The 11164-nt window shown below is 42.8% G+C and overlaps 3 non-coding genes across 3 annotated transcripts; all 3 read right to left on the reverse strand.

Annotated features, from left to right (window-relative positions):
• Positions 1-10135: 10135 nt before the first annotated feature.
• Positions 10136-10227, reverse strand: LOC140804076 (small nucleolar RNA SNORD24). The gene has a single exon (XR_012112036.1). It is a non-coding gene; the product is annotated as a small nucleolar RNA SNORD24 (small nucleolar RNA).
• Positions 10228-10328: 101 nt separating this feature from the next.
• On the reverse strand, positions 10329-10406 carry LOC140804127 (small nucleolar RNA R12). The gene has a single exon (XR_012112085.1). It is a non-coding gene; the product is annotated as a small nucleolar RNA R12 (small nucleolar RNA).
• A 169-nt stretch (positions 10407-10575) lies between these two features.
• Positions 10576-10697, reverse strand: LOC140804074 (small nucleolar RNA SNORD14). The gene has a single exon (XR_012112034.1). It is a non-coding gene; the product is annotated as a small nucleolar RNA SNORD14 (small nucleolar RNA).
• Positions 10698-11164: the final 467 nt, after the last annotated feature.

Below are 11164 nucleotides of genomic sequence, written 5' to 3' on the forward strand. Positions count from 1 at the left end.
ACATGGGTCACCAACAGTCGTGCTTGAAGCAGTCGCGTCTCATGACTTGTGGATATGGCATGCATTCTTTGGGTCGCCGGTTCACGTAACGATATTAACGTGTATATGAATCTCCCATATTCAACAATGTCTTGCAAGAAAATGCGCCAAAGATTAATTTCACGGTGAACGACACTGTATATACGAAGGGTTATTATCTAACATATCGAATATATCCTGAGTGCTAATTTCGTTAAGACTTTTACTTGCCTGGAGGAACCCAAGATGAAGTAGCTTAAGGAAAGAGAGGAGTCTGCAAGAAAAGATGTCGAACGGGCATTTGGGGTGCTTCAATCTCGATGGGCGATTGTCAGAGGTCCAGCTCGTTGTTGGTATAGGAAAGGGTTAAAACAAATCTTGTTAGCATGCATTATTTTGCATAACATGATTGTTGAGGATGAGGGATGTCACATGACAAATTAGTACAAATATGAAGGTGATGACTTGGTGCAGACTTAGTTGAGCATATCCGGGGACAATACAACAACAATCCGTGAATTAATATTTCATATGTTATTTTTAATTTCATCAAAGTGTAGTTTATTCTTAGTTATTGTTTCATTTCAATTTCTTAATTATATTGTAACTTTAAATAAATCATGTTCACGCCTTGTTTAAATAATTCTCTTGTCATGGTATTTCTTTTGAACATCTACTTTATTTAATAAATATATTTAAAAAACATTAATAATATTTTTTTAAAATTAATAAAATTATTTTATTAAAAAGTAAGATTATTTTTAAAAATTAAAATAATGATTTAAATATTGTAAGACATATTTATTTAATATGAAAAAATTTTAGGATGATTGAGTAAACTGTGAGACCCATAAATAATGAGTTTTAATGTTAAAAGGAATGTGGATGAAAGAGATGTGTTGTTATAATATGTATGTGGTAGTGGATCTCACAATTTTTGATGAGTTGGTGGGTGTTATAACACCACCATTGTGGACGCCCTAATAAATAGTGGTACGAAACTGATCCAGGTAGTCCTGAAAACACTGCTCAAAGAACTTCAGAGCCTTCCCAAAGGAGAGGGCGTCAAATTTTTTTGGCTTAATAAAATTTTTCTTCTTGCTCTCCCAAAGAGCCTTGGCCTTCTATCATCGATTCAGCAATTAACTCTTCAGATCATGTTCCCATCAGATACCCAGAACCTCTCCGGCTCAGACAGTTTAACTAGCTTGATGGCCCTTAGCTCTACCAGTTCGGCTTTCTCCTGAGCAATTTTCAGCTCTGCTGCACACAAGGCCCTCTCATCCCTATTCCGGGCATTCAGTAGGCCTTTGGATTTGGAGGCCATATATTTTTGTCTCAGAGGGACCTAGAAAAAAGACGCTTTCCTCTTCTGATTCAGTTTTTCAACAAGCTCAGGAGCTGGCTTCTTGGATGCCTCGACTTCATTCTTATTTTTCTCGCGGAGCTTAAGCATCTCAGCCTTGATCATCCGGTTGTCCGCGCAGGAAAATGAAAACACCATTTAGCCCAAAAAAGTAAAATAAAGAGGTAGAAAGCCCCGACCCTAGCTATTTCAATAAAAATATAACGATTCAACCCGTGATTAATTAATTGAACGCAAATATTTCAAGAAAATACAAATAAATTGTAAGAACAAATAATAGGTAAAATAATATTCAAAATATAGAATTCAAATCTATTTACGTCAATCTCCAAAAACAACCATACACTTGCAATGAAATAATTAAACATTGACATATTCAAAAATATCATCATAAATAAAAGCAAATAATAAAATCATATATTAAGGTTGATTCTCCATCCCCAGATGGATTTTATTCGTCTTGTGATTCAACAATATCTTGTCGTTTGCTCCCACATCTCATATTCGTGTCCCAAGCCTTTTTGAATGACTAGTTGTGTGTTGTTTGTCTGGGTGCTCTTAGGGATGTAAACAATCCAAACCAAGCTGAACAGTATCAGGCTTGAGCTTGGCTCGTTTAAGATTAATTCAAGCTCGAGCTCGAGCTTGATTCGAGCTTTTGTAATCTGGCTTGAGTTTGGCTCGTTTAAGATTGATAGAGCTCGAGCTTTATTCGAGCTTTTATCATCAGGCTAGAATTCGACTTGTCTTGAAATTACTAAGCTTGTGAAAAGCTCGAGTTCGACTCGTTAAAAGCTCGTTTATCATGTTAATCAAGCCGGGCTCGAGCTTGGTTTATTAATAGCTCGTTTATCATATTTAACAAGCCTGACTTGAGCTCGACTTGTTTTCGAGCTCGTAAAACATACAATTGAGCTCGAATTTGAGCTTGATTCGAGCTTATTAAAATTAAATATATCTATGAACTAATTTTATATTAGACATAAAAGTTTAACTTTTATTACTACTAATATTTTTATTTGTCAACTCAACAAATGAGTCAAGGTCGAGCTTACGAGTCATCTAAACGAGTCGAGTTCGAGCTCGCGAGCCTATTAACGAACATGTTTGCGAGCTCACGAGCCGAATACGCTTAGGCTTGAGCTTGGTTTGATTAAGTTGTCGAGCTTAAAATCGAGCTTGAGCTTGGTTTGATATGATTAACAAACGAACTCAAACAAGCTTTTTATCGAGCCGAGCTCCGAATAGCTCGCGAACGGTTTGGTTTGTTTACATCCCTAGGTGCTCTAGGGTTAAAGATAAGAAAAATTTCTCCCTTTAGTTTCAGATGTCGCCCCTTTTATTTATATCATTAACGGGCCTAAGACGATGCATCAAGCCCGGTATAGATAGGTTTCTGTGCAAACGGGGGCGCCCAAATATCAACGTCCCTGTGTTTTCACTTCTTTTATGCAATTTTGGGCATAAAGTTTAGTGCACCCGCATTGGTTTATAGAGCAGAGCAGAGCACCCGCACTGTCCGTTATGCCCATTTTTCAGATTTTTTTTTCCACTGATTTTCATGCTTTCTTCACTTATTTGAGCCCATTTCTCCTACAATATGAATATAAATAATTATTAATTCATGTTTATGGTCAAAATCAATGAAAAATGCATCTTATTTTTCTCGCGGAGCTTGAGCATCTCAGCCTTGATCATCTTGACGCCTGCATGGGAAAAGGAGAACACCATTTAGCTCAAAAAAATAAAAATAAAATAAAGAGGTATAAATCCCCGACCCTGCCTAGTTCACCCTCTATCGTGACCATTTTAGGCAGAAACCGAATGGACATAATAAATCATCTTGTATCAAGCTAGTAGTTTCAGAAGCATTTGACAGACATGTAAGCTAATTTTTTTTTATATTTGGCTCTGGTTTAAAATGGAATGGATACTGATGCGATCCGGGTGAAATGGTTGAGCAGGGTCGGGTGCTCCACCGGATCAGATTAAGAATTTATAGTGTTGTTTAGGAAAATGAACAAGGTAGATGGCTTCGATCGTCACTTGCAAACAATGAAAGGAACTCGTGAATGGGCACCGGAGGGGTGTCCGGCGTGACCACTCCGATGCTTCAGTCAGCAGGGTACTCAAGCAAGAAAACTAATGTAGCTCAGTGATGGCTGTGATGATTGGTGTGAATGAATCCACTGTAAATGTAAAGAGAGAACCTGGTATTTATAGTATGAGAAGTAATGATGACCTCGTTCTCTGTGCTACCTACTAATTATAGTAGGACGGCTGAGCACACCCTATATTCTGACATGTCAGCTCATCGGCACGGTGTCAGAGATGGGACAGTCGCCCACATCCTATTCTGCTAGTATACTCGAGTTCGGTGCTCATATCGAGGTGGCCGGGTAGAATGCCTCCCTGGAGATTTATACAAGAGCCCGGGCTTATGACTGCCCGGAGAGTAGAGCATGGGCTTGCACCTGCCTGGCTCCAGAAGAATCCACCTGCAGACTTACTCGGATTTTGGAATCCATTTGAAATTCCGGGTCATCCATGACTCGAGCTCTTAAGGGGGTATCATCACACATCCCTTAAATAGTCGGACTAGAGTCATACTCGCTGTCCCGATCAGTCATGCTTGGATTCCCAAAGAGATAATCAATCTTGTTCTATAAAAGCATCGGGGGCTTCATGTCTCCCAGAAATGAGATGAAATGCCGGATTCTCGTGTCTCATGGACTTGAGATAAGATGTCGGGGCCTTGTGCCTCCCGGTCTTTGCATAAGATGCCAGGGCCTCAAATCTCCCGGACTTAGGAATGGTCGAGGTACGGAGCTCCGAGCCAGGTTTGAGAACCCTGGGCTTATAAATAACCAAGGCACGGAGCCTTGGGCCGGGGAGCATGTCTCGGGACTTGGGAATGGTCGAGGTGCGGAGCCCCGAGTCAGGTTTGAGAACCCTGGGCTTATAAATAACCAAGGCGATGCGATCCGGGTGAAATGGATGAGCAGGGTCGGGTGCTCCACCGGATCAAATCAAGAATTTATAGTGTTGTTTAGGAAAATGAACAAGGTAGATGGCTTCGATTGTGACCTACAAACAATGAAAGGAACTCGTGAATGGGCGCCGAAAGGGTGTCCGGCGTGACCACTCTGATGCTTAAGTCAGCAGGGTACTCAAGCAAGAAAACCAATGTAGCCCAGTGATGGCTGTGATGATTGGTGTGAATGAATTCAATGTAAATGTAAAGAGAGAACCTGGTATTTATAGTATGAGAAGTAATGATGACCTCGTTCTCCGTGCTACCTACTAATTATAGTAGGACGGCTGAGCACACCCTATATTCTGACATGTCAACTCATCGGCACGGTGTCAGAGATGGGACAGTCGCCCACATCCTATTCTGCTAGTATACTCGAGTGCGGTGCTCATATCGAGGTGGCCGGGTAGAATGCCTCCCTGGAGATTTATACAAGAGCCCAGGCCTATGCATGCCCGGAGAGTAGAGCATGGGCTTGCACCTGCCCGGCTCCAGAAGAATCCACCTGCAGACTTACTCGGATTTGGGAATCCATTTGATATTCCGGGTCATCCATGACTCGAGCTCTTACGGGGGTATCATCACACATCCCTTAAATAGTCGGGCTAGAGTCATACTCGCTGTCCCGATCAGTCATGCTTGGATTCCCAAAGAGATAATCATTCTTGTTCTATAAAAGCATCGGGGGCTTCATGTCTCCTAGAAATGAGATGAAATGCCGGAGTCTCGTGTCTCATGGACTTGAGATAAGATACCGGGGCCTTGTGCCTCCCGGTCTTTGCATAAGATGTCAGGGCCTCATATCTCCCGGACTTAGGAATGGTCGAGGTACGGAGCTCCGAGCCAGGTTTGAGAACCCTGGGCTTATAAATAACCAAGGCGCGGAGCATTGGGCCGGGGAGCATGTCCCGGGACTTGGGAATGGTCGAGGTGCGGAGCCCCGAGCCAGGTTTTAGAACCTTGGGCTTATAAATAACCAAGGCGCGGAGCCTTGGGCCGGGGAGCATGCCCCGGGACTTGGGAATGGTCGAGGTGCGGAGCCCCGAGCCAGGTTTGAGAACCCTGGGCTTATAAATAACCAATGCGCAGAGCATTGGGCCGGAGAGCATGTCCCGGGACTTGGGAATGGTCGAGGTGCGGAGCCTCGAGCCAGGTTTTAGAACCTTGGGCTTATAAATAACCAAGGCGCGGAGCCTTGGGCCGGGGAGCATGTCCCGAGACTTGGGAATGGTCGAGGTGCGGAGCCCCGAGCCAGGTTTGAGAACCCTGGGCTTATAAATAACCAAGGCACGGAGCCTTGGGACGGGGAGCGTGTCCCGGGACTTGGGAATGGTCGAGGTGCGGAGCCCCGAGCCAGGTTTGAGAACCCTGGACTTATAAATAACCAAGGCGCGGAGCCTTGGGCCGGGGAGCGTGTCCCGGGACTTGGGAATGGTCGAGGTGCGGAGCCCCGAGCCAGGTTTGAGAACCCTGGGCTTATAAATAACAAGGCGCGGAGCCTTGGGCCGGGGAGCGTGTCCCGGGACTTGGGAATGGTCGAGGTGCAGAGCTCCGAGCCAGGTTTCAGAACCCTGGGCTTATAAATAACCAAGGCGCGGAGCCTTGGGCCGGGGAGCGTGTCCCGGGACTTTGGAATGGTCGAGGTGCGGAGCCCCGAGCCAGGTTTGAGAACCCTGGGCTTATAAATAACCAAGGCGCGGAGCCTTGGGCTGGGGAGCATGTCCCGAGACTTGGGAATGGTCGAGGTGCGGAGCCCCGAGCCAGGTTTGAGAACCCTGGGCTTATAAATAACTAAGGCGCGGAGCCTTGGGCCGGGGAGCGTGTCCCGGGACTTGGGAATGGTCGAGGTGCGGAGCTTCGAGCCAGGTTTGAGAACCCTGGGCTTATAAATAACCAAGGCGCGGAGCCTTGGGCCGGGGAGCGTGTCCCGAGACTTGGGAATGGTCGAGGTGCGGAGCCTTGAGCCAGGTTTGAGAACCCTAGGCTTATAAATAACCAAGGCGCGGAGCCTTGGGCCGGGGAGCGTGTCCCGGGACCTGGGAATGGTCGAGATGCGGAGCCCCGAGCCAGGTTTGAGAACCCTGGGCTTATAAATAACCAAGGCGCGGAGCCTTGGGCCGGGGAGCGTGTCCCGAGACTTGGGAATGGTCGAGGTGCGGATCCCCGAGCCAGGTTTGAGAACCCTGGGGTTAAATAACCAAGGCGCGGAGCCTTGGCCTTCATGAATGGTCGAGATACGAAGCCGCGAGCCAGGGTACGGAGCCCTGGACTTTCAAGAATGTGCCGGGGCCTCATACCTCCCGAGCTTAACAGAATGTGCCGGGGCCTCATGCCTCCCGGACTTAATAGAACGTGTCGGGGCCTCGTACCTCCCGGACTTAATAAGAATGTGCCGGGGCCTCGTGTCTCCCGGACTTAATAGATTTTGTTTCTCCTGTTGTATTAGTTTTATTAAAAACCAAATCACTAACCTGGAAATACTGAATCCGAATTCATTTCGGTAGAGTGAAACTTCCCTGGTTGAGCTATATTAGTTGACTAATATAGCTGTATGCTGCTGAGTGCACAACAAATGGTCTTCCACCTCAATCCAGGATATATGCTGAACTTTGAGCCCATATAAAATCCACATATAAGATCTGAGTGTCGAGCTGGTCGGACTTGTATGTTTGCCAAGCAGAGTTGGGCTTATTTTTGAATAGAAACCATATCTACGTCTTGAGCTCAATTTCCCACAGACGGCGCCAATGATGCGATCCGGGTGAAATGGATGAGCAGGGTCGGGTGCTCCACCGGATCAAATTAAGAATTTATAGTGTTGTTTAGGAAAATGAACAAGGTAGATGGCTTCGATCGTGACCTGCGAACAATGAAAGGAACTCGTGAATGGGCGCCGGAGGGGTGTCCGGCGTGACCACTCTGATGCTTAAGTCAGCAGGGTACTCAAGCAAGAAAACCAATGTAGCCCAGTGATGGCTGTGATTATTGGTGTGAATGAATCCACTGTAAATGTAAAGAGAGAACCTGGTATTTATAGTATGAGAAGTAATGATGACCTCGTTCTCCGTGCTACCTACTAATTATAGTAGGACGGCTGAGCACACCCTATATTCTGACATGTCAACTCATCGGCACGGTGTCAGAGATGGGACAGTCGCCCACATCATATTCTGCTAGTATACTCAAGTGCGGTGCTCATATCGAGGTGGCCGGGTAGAATGCCTCCCTGGAGATTTATACAAGAGCCCGGGCCTATGACTGCCCGGAGAGTAGAGCATGGGCTTGCACCTGCCCGGCTCCAGAAGAATCCACCTGCAGACTTACTCGGATTTGGGAATCCATTTGATATTCCGGGTCATCCATGACTCGAGCTCTTACGAGGGTATCATCACTGATCCCTAATCTCCTCTGCTCAAGTCATATCAGAAGGGGCTCGAACATAAAAGAACCGGTTAGGCCACCCCTTATGGGAAGTGTGACTGCCACCCAATAATTTATGTTCTACCTTCGGGCTAATATAAAATTTGCCCGAACATATTCTAATAAGAAGAGCTATGAAAATTTGAATCCCAAAATATATAAAAGTCCCTAATAATAACAAAATGGAATAGGAGTTCGGAAGGAGTTGACTTAGGGAATATTGTAGTATTCACTCATCTTTTAGATAGTTTTGGAGTATAGTAAATCAGAGATTCATATCTATTTTGGTCGGTGTAAAAGATGTAGCCAGAGGGTGGTCTATGAGCTCCGACCTCTTCTTGAAAAATCGCTAGGTCGTAACAAGCCGACATGCTCGATCCCTCTCTAATCACATCTCCTCATCTATGATTGAGCTCCGTCCTTGGCCAATTCCTGGACTATCCTAATAAATTCGGCAGAGTAGCAGAACGAAAGTGAGAGAAAACGAAAATGACTGGGAAGACACAACTATTATAGTAAGGGCCATGCAAGCACAAAGACACAATAAAAAAAAATGATCGTACGATGTAGATTTAATTAGGTACTCGACCCATCGTCTCGAGAATCTTAACAGACACATAATCTTGGCCATCCACATGTATATCAATTGTCCAAAAGTGGAAGTCACACGGATTGTGGTTTAGTTCATGCATATTTCAATCTGACCGTTTGTGGCCCTTTGTTTCTGTGTCTTAGATATGAATCAAACTAACACAAAATTCGAAAAAATCACAATCAAGAGGAAACACAGGCTCGAGTCGACTATAATTAAAACACTAGGTCCATAATTCATGATTTTTTTAGACCAAAAGGGGTAGATACTATTGATAAGCCTTAAATCCGACCCCACTCGGATTTGTTCTGCACCCCAAATCCTAATTGGCCAAGCCTTGAGCATCGCAGCCCGAGAATCTCGCCTAAGTATGGTGTTGGCTGAGTAGGGTGGCACGAAATGCCTGAACAACAAACCTAAACGAGGCCTGTCCCAAACTCAATATAATAAAGAGGTGCACGAAGTGCTTGCCTGCTTGCCATATAAGATGCTCGACAAATCTTTCAGGGTAAGGTAATAATTCCGGGAAAATATGAATGTTTCATTCAAATCAAATATAATATTCAAGGTGACTTATCTAACTAGAATTTTCACAATATTAAACTGTCATACAAAGTACCTAATTTTAGCTCTATAAATATCAGGTTTTCTCTTGATTTAATCCTTGCTTTGCACAAGTACTAGTATATTTGTACTGCTTAAGTTTGGTCTCCAGAAACCACGGGACGAGCTTCTAGCGTCCTCTAATATTTGTTCATCCATAAGATTTAGCTGGACTACTTCATGGTGATTTCTACTCAGCTGGATATTATCATTAATCAAAATTTCCTCGTATAATCTGAGTCATAGATTGGATCTTTTTTTTTTTTTTTTTATCATAATTCCATTTTTTAATTTTTTAAAAATGTCTTTATTTTCTCAAAATTAGAGTTATTAAGGCTTTATTCTAACTTAATTTTTGAATCTTAAACTTTTGTCATATTCTAAACATATATTTAGGGACTTTATTCCGCTGACCCACAAATAAACTTTACGCCCACATGATTTCTGTGCTATTTGGTTAAGAAATATAATCCTGAGGCTCACAGATTGTGGCATTAAAAGAGTGTTATTCGCTACAAATCATGCTGTTGCCTGAAAGGGTGACGTCCCTCGAGTTTGCAAACGTTTGACCTAGCTATCGGCCCTTCGCTCATCGCCAATGGAGGAACAAGGAAATTAAACTTCTAATTTTTGCGAAAGAACGAGATTCTGTAGATGAAACGAATAATTTGTGGGAGATTGGGTCATGTGCAAGGCTTGGATTAGTTTCCAACGGAGGCACGACTCCAAGGACGAAATTAGGCAAACTTTAGAAACTTCACAGACGAATTCAAAGGTCGACATGGGAATAAAAATAGACAAAAACTTGTGCGAGACGATCTCACAAGTCGTATTTGTGAGACGGATCACCCGTCTCACAGATTAAGATCCGTGAGACGGTCTCACATGAAACTCACACAATAAACATGAAACTCACACAATAAATATGAGTCCCGTAAAATTATATATCTAAGATCCTCAAAGTTTATAATATAGTAAAAATATAATTTCAAAAATAATTATATACGAGTGAAAGATTAAAAAAAAAAGATTTTCAGGAAAATCAAAAAAGATTTTACCTATAAATTATATGATAAAACAAAATGGCAATTTTAAAATAAGCGGCCTCAGAGATCTTGGTGGTAAAGAATCATCAGATGGAAAATTTCATTTCCCATCAAGAGTAGCAAATATATTAATCTCACATCATAAGCCAACTCACATTCTTCAAGAAAAAAGATATATCCCCGGAAAATCAAATCAAATAGTAAAAAAAACACAAATTGAAAAAAAGTTTGGAAATATTGATGGCAGTATAGGGTCAGAAGTAGCTGGTTTTTGAAATCATGCATAAAATCAGTGGGAATCCGTCTGATTTCTTTCATCATCCCCAAATAAATCCTCATAAACAAAATCACCGCAAGAGATATATGCAATCAGAATTTCAATATAGCCTAATGATAGATCCATTGATTCAACCAGATAAATCAATGGGTTGCAATCTCAGGCTTTAAAAATAAAAAAGAAAGAAAAAAACGATGCTTGTGGTGGATGTGGTGGAGGCGGCTCAGACATCCAAGGAAGGAGAGAGTGCAGCATAAGCTCTCAAGCCCGGCGAAGGCGAAAGCACTTAGGCGGCCACTGCGAATGTTGAGAAACAAGCCTTCAATCTATCACCATCGCCGCACAGACCACAACACAACCATACAAATTTGAGGAGAAGAAAATATTTATCGCCAATTGCTCAAGCAGACGAGATCTATGCATATATATATATATAACAAAATGGGTGGAAAGGAAAGCAAATCCAGTTAGTTAGGGTTTACAGCGGAACATGGTGGAGTGGGTAGCTCTTACTGGGCCGATCTATAATCTTATATGGGCTATTGGGTCTGTGAACCCTATTCAACTTTGAGTTCTTCTTTTCGAGTTTATTTATTTTAAGTTAAGCTTCAATATACTGCAATATATACATTAATTAATTAATTAATATAACATTGGGAAAGACAGTAAATTAACTAAATATATGTCTTCTTTTCTTTTTTCTTTTTTTTTTTTTGTGGTAGAGGCCGAACAAAAGCCCTCTTACATATTTAGATGTTGATTTTAGTGGAATTTGGTTAAATTTATTTTAAATAATTTATGATACTTG

The sequence above is a fragment of the Primulina eburnea genome, chromosome 10 (assembly GCF_022965805.1).
Source record: "Primulina eburnea isolate SZY01 chromosome 10, ASM2296580v1, whole genome shotgun sequence".
Lineage (NCBI taxonomy): Eukaryota > Viridiplantae > Streptophyta > Magnoliopsida > Lamiales > Gesneriaceae > Primulina > Primulina eburnea.